The sequence below is a fragment of the Polypterus senegalus genome, chromosome 2, assembly GCF_016835505.1.
Source record: "Polypterus senegalus isolate Bchr_013 chromosome 2, ASM1683550v1, whole genome shotgun sequence".
Lineage (NCBI taxonomy): Eukaryota > Metazoa > Chordata > Cladistia > Polypteriformes > Polypteridae > Polypterus > Polypterus senegalus.
Window position 1 is genome coordinate 176,887,199 of NC_053155.1, and position 22,841 is coordinate 176,910,039.

General features: G+C 41.7%; 1 protein-coding gene across 1 annotated transcript in view; it reads left to right on the plus strand.

The window, feature by feature from the left end:
• The first annotated feature begins 21,862 nt into the window (after positions 1-21,862).
• traf3ip2l (TRAF3 interacting protein 2-like) overlaps positions 21,863-22,841 on the plus strand; it is a 105,505-nt gene continuing 104,526 nt past the window's right edge. The window contains exon 1 of the mRNA XM_039744967.1: positions 21,863-22,349. The gene's annotated coding sequence lies outside the window, so the exon portion shown is untranslated. The remainder of the gene's footprint in view (positions 22,350-22,841) is intronic.

A 22,841-nucleotide genomic window follows, 5' to 3' on the forward strand; every position in this document is an offset into this window, starting at 1 on the left:
TCTATTTAATAGGAGTGTGCCACTCACCCCTTTCTATCCCGCTCCCAGGGAGTAACTTACTAACGTACTTGTAGTATCTTACACTGTCCCCCGAGGGACCCAAGTATTATTCCCTATTTTCCAGTTACCATCCGCTACGTTAGTGATACAGTATTTATTTTCCTTAACTTCCCGTAAACCGGTCAAATCCCTGAGCTACTTCATTCACTCAATCGGACTCCCTCGGTCTACTCACCAAGAAATTCGTGACCTGCTAGGGAAATCCCAGTTGGTTCGACCTTCGTATTCGGTCAGAGGAGGCCAGGGACTTCTCACGCAGGATACGCCCGAGGCAGGCCAGTCCTAACTTTTGCCGGAGCTGGTCCTTCCGACCCGGCCGGAGTCGGTCCTTTTACCGGTCCTCTGGACGATCCCGCTCGAGGAGTCACCTGTCCGCCTCCGCCCACGCTCGGCCAGAAAACTGTGGACGAAGGTTCAAACAAATAGCAGGCAGACACCAATTCTAATAAGCAGAATCTTTTATTTCTGACTTCTTGGTGAGCAGAGTGGCTTTTCCTTACAGAGAGAAAATGCAAGGAAGGCCCCCGACAAGGGGGGTTCAGCTGCATTTATAACAAAATCTTCAAAGAGAATGATTAGAAAAAAATAGAGCAGTACCATTCAAGGCCATAAAACATTCTATACAAAATCTGCTGATTACAACGGAAGCATAAATTCTAGTCTTATATTTGGAATGAAGCTTATCAGAAAACCTGCCATAGCCACTGCTGAAACAGCTGAGAAGAGTCAAAAACTGCATTCCACACCAGCAGCTCTACCCTAATAAGTACACTTATTTGTATCTGTTATAATAATACCATGGCATACAGAGAACATGCAGATTTTCATACAGAAGCTAGCAATAGATTTTAACTTCCATTCCACACAATGCGCCACCACCACCTACTCAAAGCATCATGATGCACCAACATTGATGGACTGAAAGCCAGAAGTCTACGTGACCATCATCATCAGGTCCTTCCATGAAAAACGCTAAATACAAAGAGGACTGTTTGATTTATGTTAGGTAGATTGCCCAGAGGGGACTGGGCGGTCTCTTGGTCTGGAACCCCTACAGATTTTATTTTTTCTCCAGCCTTTGGAGTTTTTTTGTTTTTTCTGTCCACCCTGGCCATCGGACCTTACTCTTATTCTATGTTAATTAATGTTGACTTATGTTTATCTTTTATTGTGTCTTCTATTTCTCTATTCATTTTGTAAAGCACTTTGAGCTACATTTTTTTTGTATGAATATGTGCTATATAAATAAATGTTGATTGATTGATTGATTGACAAACATGCAAAAGAATAAGAAATCAGGAAGGGGGCAAATAGTTTTTCACACCACTGTGTTTATATATATATATATATATATATATATATATATATATATATATATATATATACACACACTCTTTGGGGTGCAAGCAACTGTTGCTGGGGTGGCAGAATCCATCAAGGAAGAAAAATGAAAAACATTATTTGTACAAAATCTTAATTTATTTATCCATTCCTAAATAATTAAATGGGCAGGCTATTTCGTATCAGTGCAATATGCTGTTTGTTAAAACGGATGACTCCCGCTCTTACGTGCAAGTCTGCGTGGATATTATGAACTATCGTATCTGTTCAAGTTCTATTTAAATTTTAAATAGAAGGAATTTTTATTTAGTCAACAGAAATAATTTTGGTAGGAATGTAAGTTAAATGTATCATTGCATAAATTTTTCTTCACCATACAAATGTAAAGACTAAATTCGCCTTACATTCCAACCAAAGATATTTGTGTTGACTGAATCAGGGGTGTCAAACTCAATTGCATAGGGGGCCAAAATCCAAAACACACTTTTGGCCGCGGGCCGAACAGGATAAACATTTACTGAACACACTAAAACTAAACTTTTAAAACTTTTAAATTTTTAAAACTTAACTTTTTTGAACATAAATATGAATAAAAACAGACAGGAATATTATTCCGGAATAAATCAACTCAAACCTTAAATAACATAATATTTTGCTCTCCATAAAAATATATCCTGTCTAAATTATACAAGTTAGAAATAAAGTAAACGTTAAAAGAACAAACATTCAAATTTCTTTACTCTTATGTAATTTTATATAAAAAATAAACTTAAATTTTAAATATCCCAAAAGATTTTGCTCTCCATAAAAATATATCCTGTCAAAATTATACAAATTCAAATATGAACATGCTGCATAACAAAACCTGGCATCTTTTTTTGGCAACAAGTTCGTTTATGTTTGGTGTGAGGTTCTGTGTTGTGGAGATTCTCAGGATGGACTGCAGGTGCTCATCAGTGAGGCGACTCCTGTGTGCTGTTTTGTTAGTCTTTATCACTGAGAAGAGCTTGATACACAGATATGTGCTACCAAACGTCCAAGGTTCTAGCCGCATGTAGACGGAGCTGCAGCATTTGTGCGGGAATGGAGTGAATAAACTGTGCAGGCCGTGCAGTATCGTACTTTGCCTTCAGTGTGCCATTACACTGCAGCTCAAACACCTCCATCTGAATCTGCACAGGTGCAGTTTCCATATCGATGGCAAATGGGTTGCGAAACAACTCAAAATTCTTTTTTTGTTTTTCAAAGTCACCAAAGCGCCGTGCAAACTCAGCAGCAAAGTGCGTATTTGGGAACACCGTAGTGCCGACTTGGTTCAACATTACTTGGCAACAGGGAAAGTGGGGCAAATTGCACTGGTGCATTTGTGTCTCCCATAAAAGCAGCTTCACTTGAAATCACTTTGTGATTTTGCACGGGTAAAAACGTCTGCTGAAGTGTCAGATTCTTCTTTAACTCTTCTGCTTTCTGTATCTTCTGCATTGCATTCAGGTCTTTCAGGTTATCCTGATGTTTTGTCTCATAGTGCCGTCTTAGATTAAATTCTGTAATTACAGCCACATTAGCTCCACAAATGAGACACACGGGTTTACCGGCAATGTCAGTAAACATATACTCAGCCTTCCATCGGTTTTTAAAGGCTCTATTTTCAGAATCAACTTTTCTCTTCAGCTTCGTGTAGGCTAGCTTCGCAATAACTTGTAGCATCATAAGCTAGACTTGATTAACGCGGTAAGTGTTCGGCAAAGCAGCTGAAGCGCTGCATTATGGGATCTGTAGTTTATTGTGTTTCCAGCGCATCATATCCCCGGGCCAATTAATAACAACAATATATAAAATGATCTCGTGGGCCGGATAAAATTACACGCCGGGCCGGATGTGGCCCGCGGGCCTTAACTTTGACACATATGGACTAAATAGATTTTTTCGAATGTGATTGCGCAATTCAGATCGAGTTGACGCGCACTACAGTACATCGAGCCCGCGTGCTATTGTGGTTTTGCCTGCGTGCCTCAATAAGTTACCGTCCCCTCGCTCTTACTTTTTTTACCGTTCATCTAATGAATACACTGAGTATGGCTTTACCAAAACAATCATTGATTGCGAATAAAGTATCCATTATTCATAAAGCTTCATTTGGTGATCTGTCTTTCTGCATTAACTGCATATTTTTTCATACGTCTCAAACCAAGGGGATGCGAGGGTAAAATGAATCGGGAAGCGCGCTGTGATGGTTATTCTTCTTTAAAAGAATCTTACACAACACAAAACAAAGTTTTGGGGACCGTCCCCATATATTGTCGTCCAGACAATTAAAGAAAATAACGATTCAAAGTCTCAGAGCAAAACAATGAACAGATTTCTTCAGTCAAAATGGCGACTTTATACAGAGAAGGATTATGGGACAGGAAATGGTTGGCAAGAAGTGACGTTGAAAACAGGAACCGGAAACAACGTCATCATGATGGGACGGAAGTGAGGTGGATTGATGGAGCCGGAAGTGACGTCATCATGGTGGGCCGGAAGTAACGTCATTGCGGCCATTTTGGAATCCTGGAAGTGGAGGAATTATTTTTCTTCAAGTTTTCTGTTGAGCAAAAGAGATTCAGGTAAGTACCACGTGACAACCCTCTATCTGGCGATGTTTCACTCACCTTTAGGCTCTTTGACTGCCTCCTAATCGCACATGTGTGACATGACCCCCCTCAGCCCAGACCCTGGGTCGGGCGACCTGCACCGAGAGGTCGTGGACACGAGAGAGAGCATCTGCATTGGCCTGCAAGGAACCTTTACGATAAATGACACTGAAACGATAAGGCTGAAGATTCAAAAACCACCTAGTGATGCGAGGGTTAGACTCCCGATGAAGGGACATCCACTGTAAGGCAGCATGATCCGTCACCAGAGTAAACTCACGCCCCAGTAGGTAGTACCTCAAAGACGTGACAGCCCACTTAATCGCCAAGGCTTCTCGCTCCACTGCAGCATACTTGGTCTCCCGGTCTAGCAGTTTCCGGCTTAGGTACATAACAGGGTGTTCAGCACCATCAACGCATTGGCTCAGCACGGCACCCAAACCTGTGGCCGATGCGTCGGTCTGGAGGATGAAAGGAACAGAAAAATCAGGAGATCTTAAAACAGGTGCTGAAGTAAGGGCCAATTTCAAGTCACTGAATGCTTTCTCAACCGAAATATCCCATACCACTTTTAAAGGTGCTCGTTTCCTTGTTAAATTAGATAAGGGCAGCAACTTCTGAGAAATGCGTACAAAGCGGCGATAGTAACCTGCCAATCCCAAAATGCTTGTACCTGCCGCTTATTCATCGGACGGGCCAATTAAGAATGGCATCAATTTTGGAACATTGTGGTTTAACAACACCCTCCTACTAGGTAGCCCAAATATTTGGCTTCTCTTAATCCAAAAACATTTCTTCGGATTAATTCGAAGACCAGCAGATGCTAGCTTGGAGAGTATTGTTTTAACCTGCCATACATGATCTTTCCATGTGCTGGAATAAATGACCACGTCATCTAAGTAGGCAGCACTATATGAATTGTGGGGCCTTAGCAGTGTGTCTACCAGACGTTGGAAGGTAGCTGGTGCCCCGTGCAAGCCAAAAGGAAGGACCTTGTATTGCCAATGTCCACTGGGTGTACTAAAAGCGTTTTTTTCTTTGGCGGAGTCCGCTAAGGGAATTTGCCAATACCCTTCGTCATGTCAAGAGTAGTTAGGAATTGAGCGTTCCCCAACCGATCAAGTAAATCATCCACCGCGGCATGGGATACGCATCAAATTTAGAGACCTGATTGAGTCGTCGAAAGTCATTACAAAACCTCCACGACCCATCAGGTTTAGAAACTAAGACAATTGGACTAGACCAAGGGCTATGACTCTCCTCAATAACCCCTAATTCTAGCATTCGTCTAATTTCCAACTCTACTTCCGCTTTCTTTGCCTCCGGGAGCCTATAAGGTCTCTCTCTGACAATCACTCCAGGGTTAGTAATAATATCGTGAACAATCAAGCAGTACGTCCCGGTATCTCGTCCACAACTTTAGGGACAGACAAGATAGCTGCCTCGAGATCTTGTCGTTGTTTGATGTCAAATCGGGCCAAAATTAAGATGGGCACATGACATAAAAAGAGAACGAGGCTGATTGGACGAGGGATCAAGTTCCCTGTCCTTCCATGGTTTCAGCAAATTAATATGATATACTCGTTCAGTAGGTCGCCGATTAGGTTGTTTAACCAGATAATCAACGAGACCTTTTCTTTCTTTAATTTCATAAGGGCCTTGCCAATGTGCTAACAACTTTGAATGAGAAGTTGGGACGAGTACCATTACACGATCACCCGGGACAAATTCCCGAATGGTGGTGTTTCGTTATAATAACGGACTGCGCTGCTTGTGCCTTTTCCAAATTTTCTTTTAGAATAGGTCTGATTTTCTCTAATCTATCGCGTAATTGCGATATATTCAAGAATATTTGAAGTTGGGAGGACCTCCTCTTCCCATCCTTCTTTTAACATATCCAAAAGCCCTCTGGGTTGTCTTCCATATAATAATTCAAAGGAGAGAAACCAGTAGAGGTCTGAGGACTTCCGATAAGCAAACAAAGCGAGAGGAAGCAACTGATCCCAGTTTCTTCCATCCTCGTTAACTACCTTGCGTAACATCTGTTTCAAAGTTTGATTGAAACGCTCTACCAATCCGTCAGTTTGGGGATGATAGACAGACGTTTTCAGATGTTTTATTCGGAGTAATTTGGCTACTTCCCTGAACGTCTCCGATGTGAAAGGAGTCCCTTGGTCCGTTAAAACCTCTTTGGGAATCCCAACACGAGCGAATATCCCTACTAATTCCCGTGCGATGTTTTTCGTATTAGCTGACAGCAATGGAACAGCTTCCGGAAAGCGAGTGGCATAATCTACTAGCACCAAAATATATTTAAATCCTTTTAACGAGGGTTCCAATGGTCCTACGAGATCGATACCGACTCGTTCAAAAGGGATATCAATAAGGGGAAGGGGAACGAGAGGAGCTCGCGTCCTTCTAGGAATCTGGCGAAGTTGACACTCAGGACAGGAAGAGCAAAATCGCCGGACCTCCTCGTTAATTCCCGGCCAATAGAATCGGAGCTTTATTCTCTCTAATGTTTTTTCGGAGCCTAAGTGGGCTCCAAGAAGGTGAGCGTGTGCTAATTCACACACCTTTCAAAAGTGCGTGGAATTAACAACAACGTTCGCACTTCTCCCTCGTGTTCTGCCACTCTATATAATAATTCGTTTTTAAGTACAAAGAACGGCATCGGTGGCATGGGATCCAAGGTTGTATAACCCTCGGTAGAGACTACTGCATTCCTAATATTTTTTAAGGAATCATCGTTCCATTGTTCCCTTTTAAAAGACGATGGTGTTAATAGAAATTGGGCATTTAAATCTTGTATAGGGTCTTGTGCGACCTTAAGGGGTGTGGTTTCTGTCTCCACGTCATCTGCGTTAACTGCACTAGTTCCCGCAGAGGTCGATGGGACATCAAATTCTTCACATTGGGTACCCGTATGGGTCCGTGTTACTGTGGGACATGGCGTGGAGGCAGTCGGAGCAGTATTCTCCATTACTAAGCCTAAATGTTTCTTAGGTACAGTTACGTTATTACCGCTGGTAATTTTATTCCAGTCTCTACCCAATATAACTGGAAAAGGGGATCCGGTAATACAGCCATGGCCATGCTCGTTAGGTGATGATTTACTGATACGACACATCTGGCCGTTTTATAATACCGGATATCCCCATGAATACATTTTAGACTAGTTTTATCCTAGTCCACTGTTGCGTAAAACGAAACGGGTGGCAACAATGGAAATGTTACTCCCGGAATCAAACATTGCTCTTACCTTCCTGCCATTTATAATAACTGCACCTGTATATGGAAGAGATAAAGGATTAGTCACAGTGGCACAATACCTTTCTCCCTTAATTAATGAGCAATCCATGGGCTCGATGGTACAGTTAGGGGACAGATGTCCAATCTCCCCACACTTGAAACAGCGGGGAAGACTGGCACCTCTGTCCCGCTCACGGACGGCAGGTTCGGGAGTTTGTCGGGTGGGCTCAGGAGTTGCCCCACGTGCCTGTTGGGTTCGGCGGGAGAACCGTTCTGATTTCCCTGATTTGCAAGCCGCCCAGTGACGCTCAGTGATCTGGATTAAGGAGTCCATGTCCTCAAAATTATGCGTCCGTACTTGCTGGGCGATATGGTCAGGGAGGGCATGCACAAAAGTTTCACATGCTAGAAGCTCGGCCATTTTATGTGAATTATTAATGTCGGGCCGTAGCCAGCGACATACTTTCCCCCAAGCTTCAAAGCCCTGGGTTCTTATCGGTCTCTCTGGATCGAACTGCCACTCCCTCCATTCTCTCGCCTGCTGTTCCGGAGATACGCCGTAGCGCTTGAAGACCTCCTTTTTTAGAGCGTCATAATCAGCTGCCTGCTCCTCAGTTAGATCATAATAGGCTCTCTGCGCCGTTCCTTCAGGTAGGGAGCCAGTATGTACGCCCATTCCGACCTTGGCCATGCGTTCCGCTTAGCGTGCGCTCAAAATCAAGAAGTATGTCTCGATGTCGTCCGATTCTGTTAGTGTAGCAATAGCAATAGGTGGTGGCCGAGCGACCTCCGTCCGTACACCTGCAGCAGCAGCAGCACGAGCGTTGGCTTCTGCTACCTGGGTCCTTGTCTCACCCATCTGTATCTTCAGGGTTTGCAGATCGCCCATGATGGTGCTCAGAACGGTGTTCAGGTCCTGTTCTTCCGACATCTTTAAATAAACAAAGAACAATCCTGTCGAAGCTACGCCAATTGTGATGGTTATTCTTCTTTAAAAGAATCTTACACAACACAAAACAAAGTTTTGGGGACCGTCCCCATATATTGTCGTCCAGACAATTAAAGAAAATAACGATTCAAAGTCTCAGAGCAAAACAATGAACAGATTTCTTCAGTCAAAATGGCGACTTTATACAGAGAAGGATTATGGGACAGGAAATGGTTGGCAAGAAGTGACGTTGAAAACAGGAACCGGAAACAACGTCATCATGATGGGACGGAAGTGAGGTGGATTGATGGAGCCGGAAGTGACGTCATCATGGTGGGCCGGAAGTAACGTCATTGCGGCCATTTTGGAATCCTGGAAGTGGAGGAATTATTTTTCTTCAAGTTTTCTGTTGAGCAAAAGAGATTCAGGTAAGTACCACGTGACAACCCTCTATCTCGCGATGTTTCACTCACCTTTAGGCTCTTTGACTGCCTCCTAATCGCACATGTGTGACAGCGCATACATACTCAGTGCATCACCTCTCAGGAATCGAACCTCGGCGCTAGAGGCAAAGCCTCCACCATTGCGCCACGGCGTGTGGTTTGTCTATTTGAGCGTATGTAGATCGGGGTATATATACTCAGCAAAAAAAGAAACGTCCCTATTTCAGGACTGTGTATTTCAACAATAATGTTTTAAAAATCCAAATAACTTTACAGATCTTCATTGTAAAGGGTTTAAACAATGTTTTCTGTGCATGTTCAATTAACCATAATCAATTAATTAACATGCACCTGTGGAATGGTCGTTAAGACCTTAACAGCTTACAGAAAGTAGGCATTTAAGGTCACAGTTCTAAAAACGCAGGACACTAAAGAGACTTGTCTACCGACTGTGAAAGGCGTTTCATAAGGCCTCACATGAAAGACTTGCAGTCAAACTGAAAGAAGTGGGAGTTCATGGCATAGTGTGTAGGTGGGTGCAAAATTGGTTAAAACATAGGAAGGGTTATGGTGAGAGGAACCTTATCAGAAATGGTGATGTTAAAAGTGCTGTTCTGCAGGGGTCAGTGCAGGGGCTGCTGCCATTTTTGATGTGTATCATTGACCAGGATACGATGAGCATCACCTGGAGTACTGCGTGCAGTTTTGATCTCCAGATTATAAAAAAAGACAAAGCTGCGCTAGAAAAAGTCCAGTAAAGAGCAACTAGGCTGATTGCAAGCATGAGTTAAAAGGAAGATTAAAGGAGTTGAACCTTTTCAGTTCAAAAAAACTAAGATTAAGAGGTGACATTGTTGAAGTTTTTAAAATTATGAAAGGAATTAGTACAGTAGAGGCTAGCTGTTATTTTAAAATCAATTGAGCAGGAGCATGGGGCATATTTGAGGGTTAATTTCACACGTTAGAAAGGTTTTCTGCATACAGTGAGCCACAAACACATGGAACAAGTTATCAAGTAGTGTGGCAGAGAATAGGACTTTAGGGCCTTTCAAAACTATACTTATTTTGGTATTATTAGATAGATAGGATTGGCAAGTTTTGCTAGGGTTCTAATGATCTAAAACATTCAAAGTATATGATAAATCCACAGACGGTGACTAGAATAGGAATAAAACTCATGTCCATGGGGTTGTTAGGCAAGACCACAAACCACATAGTCTCCAAATCAGTATCACTGTGAATACATCATAAATATGCAAATATGTTGTAATGAGAAAGGGTTCTGATTATGCAAACTTTCTTGTAAACAACTTTTAAAATGTTGTACTAAAGTACTTAGAAGTGGCATTCACAATTGGAGTACATACATGAGATTAACTGATCAATGCTATGATAAAAAATGCAACAATTTTTGTTTCATAGTTTAAAAAACTGTCTTTGATGCAGGCATCAGATAGAAGCTGAGGCTTCTCTATCTAATGCATCTTTCAAACTTTTACTAGGTGTCACATATGTGCGCTTGGGGAACAACTTATGGGTTTGGATAATGACAATATTACCCCTGTGCCATCCAAGGGCACTAAGTAACAAGGGTATCTCTTCTTCTTTCCCCTCTGCAGAAAGGAAGATTGACGTGCTGCCTTCTATGATGCCACTTCTAGGGTCAACCCATCTGTATCTGACTCTTCCTCCCAGAAACCACCACCATCTTGGGGCAGACTTCTCTTTGAGTGCTCCAGAACCTTTATGAGTGTCTCTGTGCTTTCTTACAGTGGCGTAGTCAGCAAGATCTCAACACAGAATGATGAAACCCCAAAATGTAGCAGAGACTTTCCAGCAGGTGGCAGAACAAGTTCAACAATTACAATTACAGATGGGACAACAACAGACTCATATCGCTAAAGCAGAGGTATGTAGCCAAGCTTGAGTGGCTGTCCAGAGAGATCTACAAATGGGTTCTTTAACATCTCGATGATGATACTGAAACCTGTTTTTTGATTTTTGAGAGAACAGCTACCCGTCATCACTGGGATCACACTGAGTGGGCATACATATTGGCACCGTTCTTGAGGGGCCTATTATGACCTGTCAAAGAACAATGCTGCAGACTACGACAAATTAAAGGCTGAAGTACTCCTGCGATATGGCATCATACTTGCCACTTGGTCGTCATATGGGCTGTTGGTTGAAACTGGAAGTCAACACTGATAAAGAGATTATGGAGTTGGTCGCCTGCGATTTCCTTGTACAGGCACTACCCGAACATTTAGTTTGACTGGTCCGGAGGTAGGAGTATAAGTCCATGGATAGCCTCATATTGGTTACTGAACGTCACTGGGTCACTTACCATGTCAAGAAAACAACTTTTCAAGGACGAGTTGCCCACACCATGCCCACTCAGCATGAATCAGAGCGTGCAGTGCTGTTATAAGTTTGGGAAACTTGGGCACACCATATCCAACTGTCCATGCTTTGGTGAACTCATGGATTGCAGCTGGGTGAAGTGAGAGAGGTACTGTTTTATTTACTAATCCATTATTTTTACCCTGAGATGAAGTGGTGGTGACTTGCGAGCAACACTGCGGTTGTTGTTCTCTGGTATGTGCTTTTGCGACCGTGGGAAAGAGAAATGATCAGTCTGACATGTATCCATAGCGAAAACCGCTGGTATAGGACCGGCCAATGTATCACCACCTATCAGAATGTAACCAGGAAAGTTTAGGTGGCTGTGATGCGCAGTCTGTCCTACCCTGTTATTCTCTGATGGGACTGGTCAGAAAGTATAAGCGAAGATACAATCACCACCTCTAAAAAGACACTAGACCTGGTAATTGATAGAGAAAACCAATCAAAAGTTGTTCCCACGCCACGTATACAACCAGAGTGAAGCTATGTTAATATAGCCACCCAATGGGAAGAAAGTAACATAACTGCATCGCAGGCTGATGTAATTGAGGCGGATGATTCGACAGCAAGGTATGTAACTCCACCCCTTGAGGTCACTCCAGGTCCTCTTTCAGAATTATATTTCAATTTAGGCAAACTCCGGGTTCCTTTAAATAGAAGTGATGGAACGATGATTCCTTAAAGTTTGCTTTGAATGCAGTCACTCTAATTGATGAGCAACATACTAATTATCCCATGTCACAGGTCAGCACTTTGATTAACAAAATGATTTACTTTATCGGATAGCCGAGCAGGATGACGAGGTGAGGCTGTTATAGTTAGTACCACGGACTTTCCAGTGATAATCTGCAAATAAGCCCACATCCACCTTATGGGTACCCACTTAAACACCCTGAAGACACTGGAATTGATTAAACTCTGATTTTATTGGCTGGGAATCAATGAGGAGGTCTGGTGAGGTGGTGGTGAATGAGAAACCCCTCTGGAAGGACCATGCTCCTCTCTTTCCTGTCCCACTCACTGATGTCCCATTTCAGCGACTAGAGGTATATATTGTAGGTTCCCTAGAATCCTCTGCAAGAGGCCACAAATATATTTTAGTGATTGTGGAATATGCTACCTGATATTTGGAAGCCATCCCTCTGAGAGTGGCTAACTCAAAAAATATTGCACGAGAGGGTCGGTATTCCTAAGGAAATCCTTACGGATCAAGGGACACCATATACCTCGGATATGTTCGGGGAAATGGCCAAATCACTCCACATCAAGCATTTAAAGACCCTGTGTACCGCCCCCACATGGATGGCTTAGTGCATCACTTTAATCAGACGGTCAAACAAATGCTACATAAGGGTGGTCCACAAGGATTGAAGAAACTAGCAACAGTTGCTTCCCTCATTTTGTTTGCCTACTGGGAGGTCCCACAAGCCTCCATGGGCTTTTCCCTTTCTGAGTTATTATATGGGTGAAAACCCTGAAGTCTTCTCAAAATATTAAAAGAAGGTTGGGAAGAGGAGGCCAATCCTTAACTAAACATTTTGGAATACATCACCCAAGTACGTGATAGATTTAGGAAAATTAGACCCATTCTAAAAGAAAACATGGAATGTGCTCAAACAATGCATGCTTGTTACTATGATTGGGGAACAACCCTTTAGGTGTTTCATCCGGGAGACAGGGTCATGGTTCTTGTTCCCACATCCCATTCTAAATTGTTGGCTCATTGGCAGACCCCACATGAAGTTGAAGAGAGGAAGGGCTTGGTCAACGATTTGATTAAACAACCGAATAGATGGACAGCCGAGTGGATATATCATGTTAATCTCCTGAAGCCGTGGAAGGAAAGGGATCCCGCTCCTTCTTCGCATTCAGTCACTTTAACTTTGGTTCCAATCTAACCCCTGACCAAAGACAAGAGCTTGAAGAAGTAATTTCATCCCTTTCGGGTTTGGTGAATGACAAACCCGGAACAACATCCTTGATTGAGAACAAAATTCTTACTGACCAGGGACTCATCATTCTAGAATGCACATACCACCTCCCAGAAGCCAAAAGAGCCAAGGTCGAGTTGGAGATCAGACAAATGATGGACTTGGGGGTAATAGAAGAAAGCTACAGTCCGTGTTGCAGTCTGATTGTTCTGGTTTCTAACCCACATTGAAGTTGGCGTTTTTGCAACGATTTCCAGTGTCTTAACAAGGTGTCCTGGTTCAATGCCTATCCGATGCTCCTTTTCAAATGATTGGGAAAGGCTCAGTACTTGACCACCCTAGACAAGACCAAAGGTTATTGGCAAATTCCCTTAAAGGCACTTGGTGGGCAAAGGTATTGTACACCCGCGGTGTTCACAAGTTGCTGCCATTCTAAAAAGGCCCATTCTAAAAACTAAGCAGCAAGTACAAGCTTTCTTAGGACTAGCGAGTTACTATTGCTGCTTCTTACTCCAGTTCTCCAGGAGGGCTGCCGCATTTAACTAATCTGACAAAGAAGTGAGCTCCTAATACCATGGTCTGGTATGAAAAAAGAGCAGATCCAATTCGTTATTTAAAAGAGGGCTTCACTTCAACACGTATTTTAATAACTCCAAATTTCTCCTTGCCTTTAATTTTACAGACCGACGCTTCGGACACAGGCCTGGGCGCCGTGCTGAGCCAAAGTATTGACAGTGTTGAACACCCCGTGATGTACTTAAGTTGGAAACTGCTGGACCGTGAGATGATGTATACAGCGCTGGAGACAGAGGCCCAGTGGGTCTGGGCTTAAGAGGAGGTGGGTGGGTATTGTCAGATATTTGCGCTTGTGGAACAACTTACAGGCTAGGATAATGACAATATTACCCCAGGCCATCCGAGGATGCTAAGCAATAATGATATCTCTTCTTCTTTCCCCTCTGCAGAAAGGAAGACTGGCATGCTGCCGTCCATGACATCACTTCCAGGGTTAACCCATCTGTATCCGCTTTTTCCTCCCAGAAACCATCTTCATAGGAAAAAAACATCACCATCTTTGGACAGACTTGACTGATTCACCGGGACTAGTCTCACAGCAGCGTTAACACACATTTCTTTTGCGCTATTTATAATATACAGGGTTTGCCTTCAGGTATCCCAGAACCTTTGAGTGTCTCTGTGTTTTCTTACAAAGGCAAATGTCTTTGTGAGGCTGTGCAGACAGCACTACAAACAGTGGTTGTTGTGTAGTCTGCACAGCATTTTTGGTATGCAGCTCCTGAAGGTCATTATTACATAACAGGTTCTCAAGTCCACAGACTTTGCCCCCTCATTCTGAATTGTCTGTTTACTGCTGCTACTTTCTTACTCATTCTCTTATCCTTTCAGCAGCCCATCTTTAGGAAATTGAATGGCTAGCTCTCCAGATTTCTGTTAGTCAGTTAGGATCAAACACTAATTCTAAATGTGATGACACTCGGTGGACTGATGTTACGTTAAAAGTCCTTAAAGAAGCCGCATTCTATTCATTTTTTATTTTCCAAATTAAGATTGGGATTGGTCTTTGTCTGCAAATGACAGAATTTGGAGGTGAGATGGGGACACTGTCTTATGGAAAATAAGAAACAAAAGAATATAAACAATTTTACAAATGATAGCAGACCATTCTGTCTATCAAGCTTAAAGCTGACCCGTCTACAACTACTATACATAACTTGAAATTCGGTTTAGATTCCCACAACCTGCTTTCAATACAATTTGAATTCCCAAGTAGCACATTCATTAAAGCAGTCGTCATTTTAATACCCTGAGGAGTATTCTTTGTTTCTTTATTATTTATCTTGAAACAAAGTAGGGAAATCCCTATTTTGTTGGTTATTGGAATCTCTTAATATTGTACAGAATTGCTGTCTCGTAAGGTGTGAGGTCATTTCCTGGATACCTATGAAGTTACGTGATCCAAAGAAGAAATGAAAGTACAGGACATGTTGATCAATTGTCATCAGATTTGTAAAGCTTTTGGTAGTTTCATGAACTCTTCCTTGATCTATTATCACATTTTAAGGATTTTTTCTTCTCTAAAAACAACTGACATTTTTGTGTAAACCAAATTCTGAAAACCCAGTTACACAATATACACATGGAAACGTTTCAACTAATTTGTTCCTATATACTTATAATGCAGAAACCCCATCAAGCCAAGCCAGTGATAGGATTAAACAGGTCCATTTGTGATTTTAAGCTTTTATAAATCAACTTGCAGAATACTTTTCACACCAACAAATCATCAACATTTCATGAGCCATTTGTACAATGACTGCTAATAAAATCAACAAGAGAACTATTTACACATTTAGAAGTACAGACTCAATTGCATTTACACACTATTCCCTTTGACTTCCAATCACATCTAAATGTCCTACGAAACAGATCATATCCCTCACTTGACTGGTTGGTATATTTCCTTTTAACAGATTATGTTACACTTCACATTCTTACAGACCTGAAACTTGAATCGAACAAGCAATAACTGCTCTCTTGAGACTCTCACTTGATAAAATCAAGGAAATTGATTTGGGCCTCCAATGTGCCATCTGACACATTAACACATCTGACACATTAACACAAGAAAATATGACCTAAAACATAGGTAAAGTAAAGCACCCTCACAGGAAGCCACCCCCATGCCACTTTGTGCTTCTTTTGGTGTTTTTCCCCTAAACACGTCAAAATTCTCATTTGTCACAGTTGCACGCAATATATTCATCATGTTTTTCTTTTAAATTTTGCTGGCGACGTTATTGTTCTGTGTGGAGCTGTCTTGCCTCACAAAGAAAGGCACTGTCTTTGCTAAAAAAATGCATAATCTAAAAGTAAATCAGCTTTTGTTGTGGTTCTATGGTCTTCACTTCAAGAGATCAGTTTATATTATGTAAATAAATATAGGCCTACTTGTGCATGCATGTGAGAAGACTTCAACTGATTATATTTGAGAAAGAAAAACATAAAAAAAAACCCTCAAAGAAAAATGCATGACAATTGAGCCTTCAATATGCATGTGCTCAAAATGGAAAATGAAGAAAAAATAAATTCTCTGAATATATTTAGCCTCTTACAGTAGCTCTCAATGACATATCCTGGGTTATAACATATCTGCTTCTGACAATATCTGGAATAATGCCAAGGAAAACCTCACCAAAATTTTGTCATACTGTAAATAATAAATCAAAGCATGAATAATGTGAAGGCACAGTAAAAAGTAAAATAAAGCAAAACAAAACCCCTATCTGTCTCGGTTAGTCAACCTATTCAACCCTTGTCTATTTGGAGGCAGTTCTTTATCTCATCCACCTCTCTAGTACTGTATAAGCACTCCCTTTTCCCCTTATAAATCTTCTCTTATTCTGGTCTCTTCCTCCCACCTGTGAGCTTTCACCTCCTACTCTCCTTTAGTCTAACTCTAGCCTCTACTGCAAGGTGGCTTGATAATCCTACTTTGTCACTTCTAGCCAAGCTCTAGAATAACTTTCCAGATGAGGTGCAGCTCTCTCCTGATTGCTGGGGAAACCAAGTTATAACCAACTATGGCAGTCCCTGAAGACCCATCAGTCCAAAGCACTTTAAGGAACATGTCTTCAACTTGTGATGTTCTCAATATTGAGTTTACATGTTCTAAGAGTGTTTGCAACCTACTTCTTATTGAGACAGCGTTAATATGTCCATTTCTAGCCAAAGCTGTGTGCCCTGTAACACAATACAGGTTCTCTCAGCTCCTTCCAGATGGCACTAGTAAAAAATAAAAAAACTTTCCTACTCTCCCGCTTTATACATATTCTTTATATTGTAGGTCAGTCTTTCTTTCATACAGGTTTAATACAGAGCTGCATCATGTGCTCTGCCACTTTTGTAGTTTTGTAGTTATATATACACACAAACACTTGTTTACACACTGAAGTACCTAGATATGCCTAGAAAGTAAAACACGATTCAGTTCAACAATGCAACACAACAATCAGTACAAAATATCATCATCATCATCATCACCAGTTTAATGGCCATCTTCCAGCTTTATCTAGGTTAGACGCTTGCCCTCCAAAACGTTTTCCTCCACTATCCACATAGCCAGACTACTTCTGTCCGTTTTTCTTCTGCACATTGTCACCACACAAAGTCTTTCTCTTAACTCAGCATCCATCTGATTATCCTTCCACATCTATTATTGGGCATATTTCTCTCCCTCAAAGCATACTACTCCTCACACAGTTTTATAAACTGTACATTTCAAGGCCAAAGAGATTCCTTTAGAGGTCAGAATGGGGAATAGCTCCTGGAATTTCTTTCATGCGCCACTGCTCTACCTGCACGTTCTTCTGAATTCAGCATGTCACCTAAATAGCACAGCTTCCTACTGTCTATAATAACTCCATTTCTGACATCTAAATTTACACCATCTTGTCATTCTGCACCCCTCTCACACTTTCTACAAACAAAGGTCACACTTACCAAAAGCAGACTACCCTTCACACCATTACAGCTTTTATGCCCCCATGTACCATATAACATCCATTGGACTGAGTTTCTTGCAATACCTTTACCACACGTACTACATACCATGCACCTACCTCTTCCATACCACCTGTTGCTTCACCTCCAGTCATCACCTTGGGATTCCAGAGCTTGCCTGGAACTAGCCATGAGGTAGGATTTAAAATCATCTGATGGACAAATTACAAATGAATACAGAGTTGGGAAGAAAGTTGTTGGGGAAGGTTTGACTGTCAGAAGAAGTGAGAGATCAGGCATGACACTGAGAAAATCATGGAGGGTGGTTTGGTAAGGTACTGACAGAAACCACTGAGGCCCCCACCTCCCAGACAAGCAATAGACATGCTGTTTTTTTTCAGTTGCTTTTTACTCTGTGTATCCACTGTTTTCATTCCAACCTCAAGGTAATTTTTAGTTATAAAGATATACCCCCACCCATTTTCTTTTTGCTCCAATGTGTTGTTTTGAGTTGCCAAGACGCAGTGGTAGCGCTGCTGCCTCGCAGTTAGGAGACTCGGGTTCGCTTCCCGGGTCCTCCCTGCGTGGAGTTTGCATGTTCTCCCCGTGTCTGCGTGGGTTTCCTCCGGGCGCTCCGGCTTCCTCCCACAGTCCAAAGACATGCAGGTTAGGTGGATTGGCGATTCTAAATTGGCCCTAGTGTGTGCTTGGTGTGTGGGTGTGTTTGTGTGTGTCCTGCGATGGGTTGGCACCCTGCCCAGGATTGGTTCCTGCCTTGTGCCCTGTGTTGGCTGGGATTGGCTCCAGCAGACCCCCGTGACCCAGTGTTTGGATTCAGCAGGTTGGAAAATGGATGGAGTTGTCAAGAGCACCATCTCTTACCACAGCCCCTAACACATACCTGTAAATGTGTAAAAATCCTTAACCTTTGTACCCTCACCTTTCCCAAACACAAATGTCTTTGCCGTTATTGGAGATAATTAGCATTTCTGTGGTTTGTTCCTTACACTAATGATCCTACCCCGGTCCAGACAAGGACACAGTAATATGCAAAATTATATACAGTACAGTACAATCACACAACTTCTAAAAACCTATCAAAACTATTAAATTCTTAAAAAAACAAACAACTAACAGTACATACTATTACAATTAATGCCCTGAAAAAAAGAACTGAAAAGGATTTCTTCTCCATTATTTCTGGGCACCCGGCCAAAAGAAGTAGTGCATGCCATGATTATACTTTTCCTGAAATACAGGTCTAACTATACCATTGGCAGTGGAGATACTGTACAAACAGTACTCACATCAATACTTACAAAGTTCAAACATCAGATTGAGATTTTTGTTTTCATTTTATACAAAAAAAATGAAATAAGTAAGATAGTGTATTTGATATTCTGGAAATTATTTGTATTAACACTGTATACATCTTGGATTTATATCTGTTACTGTGGAGAGATATTTTGTGATTAAGAAGACAGCAGACTCTATTTCAAAAGCAATTAATATTCCATTGTCATATCTTCTGACCCCAGTGTAATTTTTCCATTTCTTTTTACTGTTATGCAGTAGGGCCATGTACTGACTAAGTTCCAGGCAGTTTTATTTTAAGTTCTGTTTGTCTGCATACCTTTTTTTTTGTTCTGTTTTCTAACCTGTTGGTACTTGTTGCCCTTCAGGAGTTGAAAGTATTAAAATGGCAGACAATTTTTTTTTTTCTGTGTGCATGCAAAACCTGACTCTGAAGGCTTTTAAGAGTAATTAAATGAATGTAAATACTAGACATAAGCAGAATGTCAAAATATAGCATATTTTAAACACTTTTTGTTCTGTATAGAACCTTTCTGTATCAAAAAATATATTTCTATACCCATATTTTGGCAAATCATGATCTATGCAGGTCAGAAGTATACTTTATGGTTTAATGCCTCACTGATTAGATCATTCTGATTGCCTAAAAACAACTGAAGCACTTTATTTTTCTTTCAAATTGCATAACACGGCACACAAGTTTCCAAACCTGTTCCTGGATTACAACTGTTACTTAATTTCTGTACCTCTTTTTTAATGCAAAGGCTACCTCCTGCCTTTAAACATAATGATTATTAGTGCATTGGTGAGGATGATATTGTGAACCTTTCCTGTCAGACTGAAATCGTGCTAGTCCAAATAATTAGTCACTAAATATCTTAAGAAAGTCTAACAGTTAAAGTCTATTCAGATTAATGGAAGTCTGTTCAATTATTTTTTAAGTTTGGTTTACATTTAACTATCCTTGTGGATCTCATTTACCTTTAGAGGTATACTGGGAAGTACACTGAAGTACTAAACTGAAAATCAGAACTCCTACTGCATTACCACTGCTGTGTAATGTGTAGAAATGCTCCAGAGGAGCTGGAATCCATTATGAAAGTAACAAACACTGCCTTCCTACAATGACTTGCTACTGCCTTAAAAAGTGTTCAAAACCTCTTACAAATAAGAGATTTAATATTATACTAAGTCATTCTAGATCTTAACTTAACTGTGATAAATGTTCATAGAATCTGTGTTTTTTTGAATCTTCAAATGAAATAAAGCAAATTTAGAAGAGGGGTGAAATGCATATTTAGTTAACCGTGTCAAAGTGTAATTAAACAAATTAATTTTTTTCACCAACTAGTTGAAAGCTGCATAATTGACTATGAGTATAAGAACAAATCAGTCACTATTTTCCATTCACTCACTGGTGCATCTCAGTGATTTCTCCTGTTTAAAATTCAAATTAGTGGTTTATCTAAAGTACTCCATCCATCCATCCATTTTCCAACCCGCTCAATCCGAACACAGGGTCACGGGGGTCTGCTGGAGCCAATCCCAGTCAACACAGGGCACAAGGCAGGAACCAATCCCGGGCAGGGTGCCAACCCACCGCAGTACTATCTAAGGTACTGACTTCAAATATTTGTGTGACAGGTCTCAGAATGAGCTGTAATCAAAGATAAAGCAAATTTATTGCTCAGAGGTGTGGCTCTTTTACATCTAGAGGCTTATTAAAAATACCAATTAAGCACTGAAAGCCCTGGTGCATACTGGGAAATGGAAAACTGGTCTTTAGACTGTAAAAATGTTTAACTTACAACTGCAACATAATTGGCATTCCCTATCAATGAAGGGCAAGGTAGCCACACGGACATGCCTAGGTTGTTATTGGAAGTGTAAATAATTTGCCAATGACTGCTCTAAATCACTAATTGTCTGAACAGCATCATTATGAACTGGCAATTACTTGTGCAATCTACATTTTGAAGTGGCCTTGCCCCAGTTGTAACATCCTCTCCACTATCCGTGCTGATCTAATGCATCTAGCTTTTCAACACAGCTTGGAGACATGCAAAACAAACTCATAATCCATCTTTATGGCATTGTGTAGCCACCTTCATTCATTAAACCTCTTTAGTTGAAAGAAAGAGACATTTTTCATTTCCTTAGTGCTTACTTGAGAGAGAATTGCTGTAAGGCCGACTACAAAGTGCTACATTTTCTTATGCCCTTGGTCCTGCAACTAGTTAAGGGATCCAGGCATAGACTTTGATTGAGTACTTCTACCTAGTTGACTGATGTTTGCTTCCTTTTTTCTCTCTACCAAGAATAAAACTGATGCAGAGGAGGATAGACTGGGATCAGGAAGAGGAGTCCTTGATGCAAAGTCTGCTGGTGACTTTTTTATCATCTGACAGATTTGTTGGGTTGCACAGGTGTAGTGCTGTTTCTATGCAATAAGGAGACTGAGGTTCAAGTCTCAGGTGTTCCCTGCATGGGGTTTGCATATTGTCTTTGTGTCCACATGGGTTTCCTCCCACTGACCAAAAATAAGTAGGTTAGGTGGGAAAGTTAAATTGGCCCCTGATGTGTGTGTGTGTGCCTTCACCCAGCAACTGGCTGGTGCCCTGTAAAGAGACAGTTTCTTACTTGCACCGGGTGCTTACTGGGATAGACTCCATCTTCCCTGCATCCTGCTCTGGATAACTGGATTTGGAGGATGGATTGTAAAGTAATCAGTTGCATACTTATGTGTTTCATGATATGGGTTAAATGCTAACTACACAAAGTGAATATGTAAATGTTACATAAAGTGTTGGCTTAGAGGTAGACTTCAGTTTTCCGGCGAGTCTCCTATGGATATGCGAGTTTAGAAAATGAATGGCTCACGTAGACACGTGCTAATTCCTTTAGGTCAGTCTTCACCTGGGGCGTCGTTACAACCGCATTTCCAGTGCCTTAGCCCCTGATCTTCCATCGGCTAGCCCTGGCTTCTCCCGCTTACCGTTAGGAGAAGGGGACACCCCGAACACTCCCACCCCGGCGTCAATGAGCTGGGGCTGTTCTCTTAAAAACGTAATAAGGCGCAGGGGTATCGCTAGCACATATTGAACACTACATTAAAAAAGCGATTATCGGAAGTAAGGCAGAACCAGCCCCCGGTCTTTCGAAGGGAGATACTCAATCAGACGGACTCATTTAGAGGCGGCAGTCTGGCGAAATGTTTAAAACAGAAAGCCTACACGAGAACGCGCACCTGTTGGACGAGGCCAAGAAGAACACTTAAGCAGTTTCCATTATCTCGAAGACATCGCATGGCCTCTAAGTAGCGAAGTAATGCTTTTCCTGAAAACGCAGACCTCTCAGTATAGTGAAGGAGCGGTGCGGCGGGGCAGGTGAACTCCTCAGTCCCGCCTCTTCGTGGGGAGGTGACAACCCAAAGTCAAGTTGCTCGGAGGAGCGAGGCCGGCCACTTAGCCACTCTTCGGATTAAGTTACGTACGTACCTGAGCATTATGAAGGACCGGTAAGTTTACTTTGAACAATGGAAGCGCGACGGAAGCACAAATCCCTATTTTTTTATGCGGCGTTGGAATCGTTTCGGGAGTGTGTTTTTATTTTAAACCCGGAAGATTTTTTTTTATAGTGCCATGTGTTACTTTTTAACCATGTAACCTGGGTTTTTGGATGATCCACCGACTCCCATGCTGACCTTTTTTTCGGTTGTTGTTGTTAAAGTAGTCGTCAGAAGGAAGAGTCTACCAATAACAGTTAGTGCGACGCCCGAGCGTCCCATCCCATGGATGTGAGCGAGAAACACAATCGTTTATAGGGAGCGTGTCTGGCCTATAAGGAGTGGTGGATGGTGTCATGGAAGGTGAAATAATTCTGCATGCCGATCCCCACTTTTGTTAGAACTGCCAATGAGGTGAACAAAACACTTATGGTTTTGATTTATCACCATGATGTGAAATGTTTAATTTCTAGTATTCTTAAAGAGGCACATTTCGAAACTCCC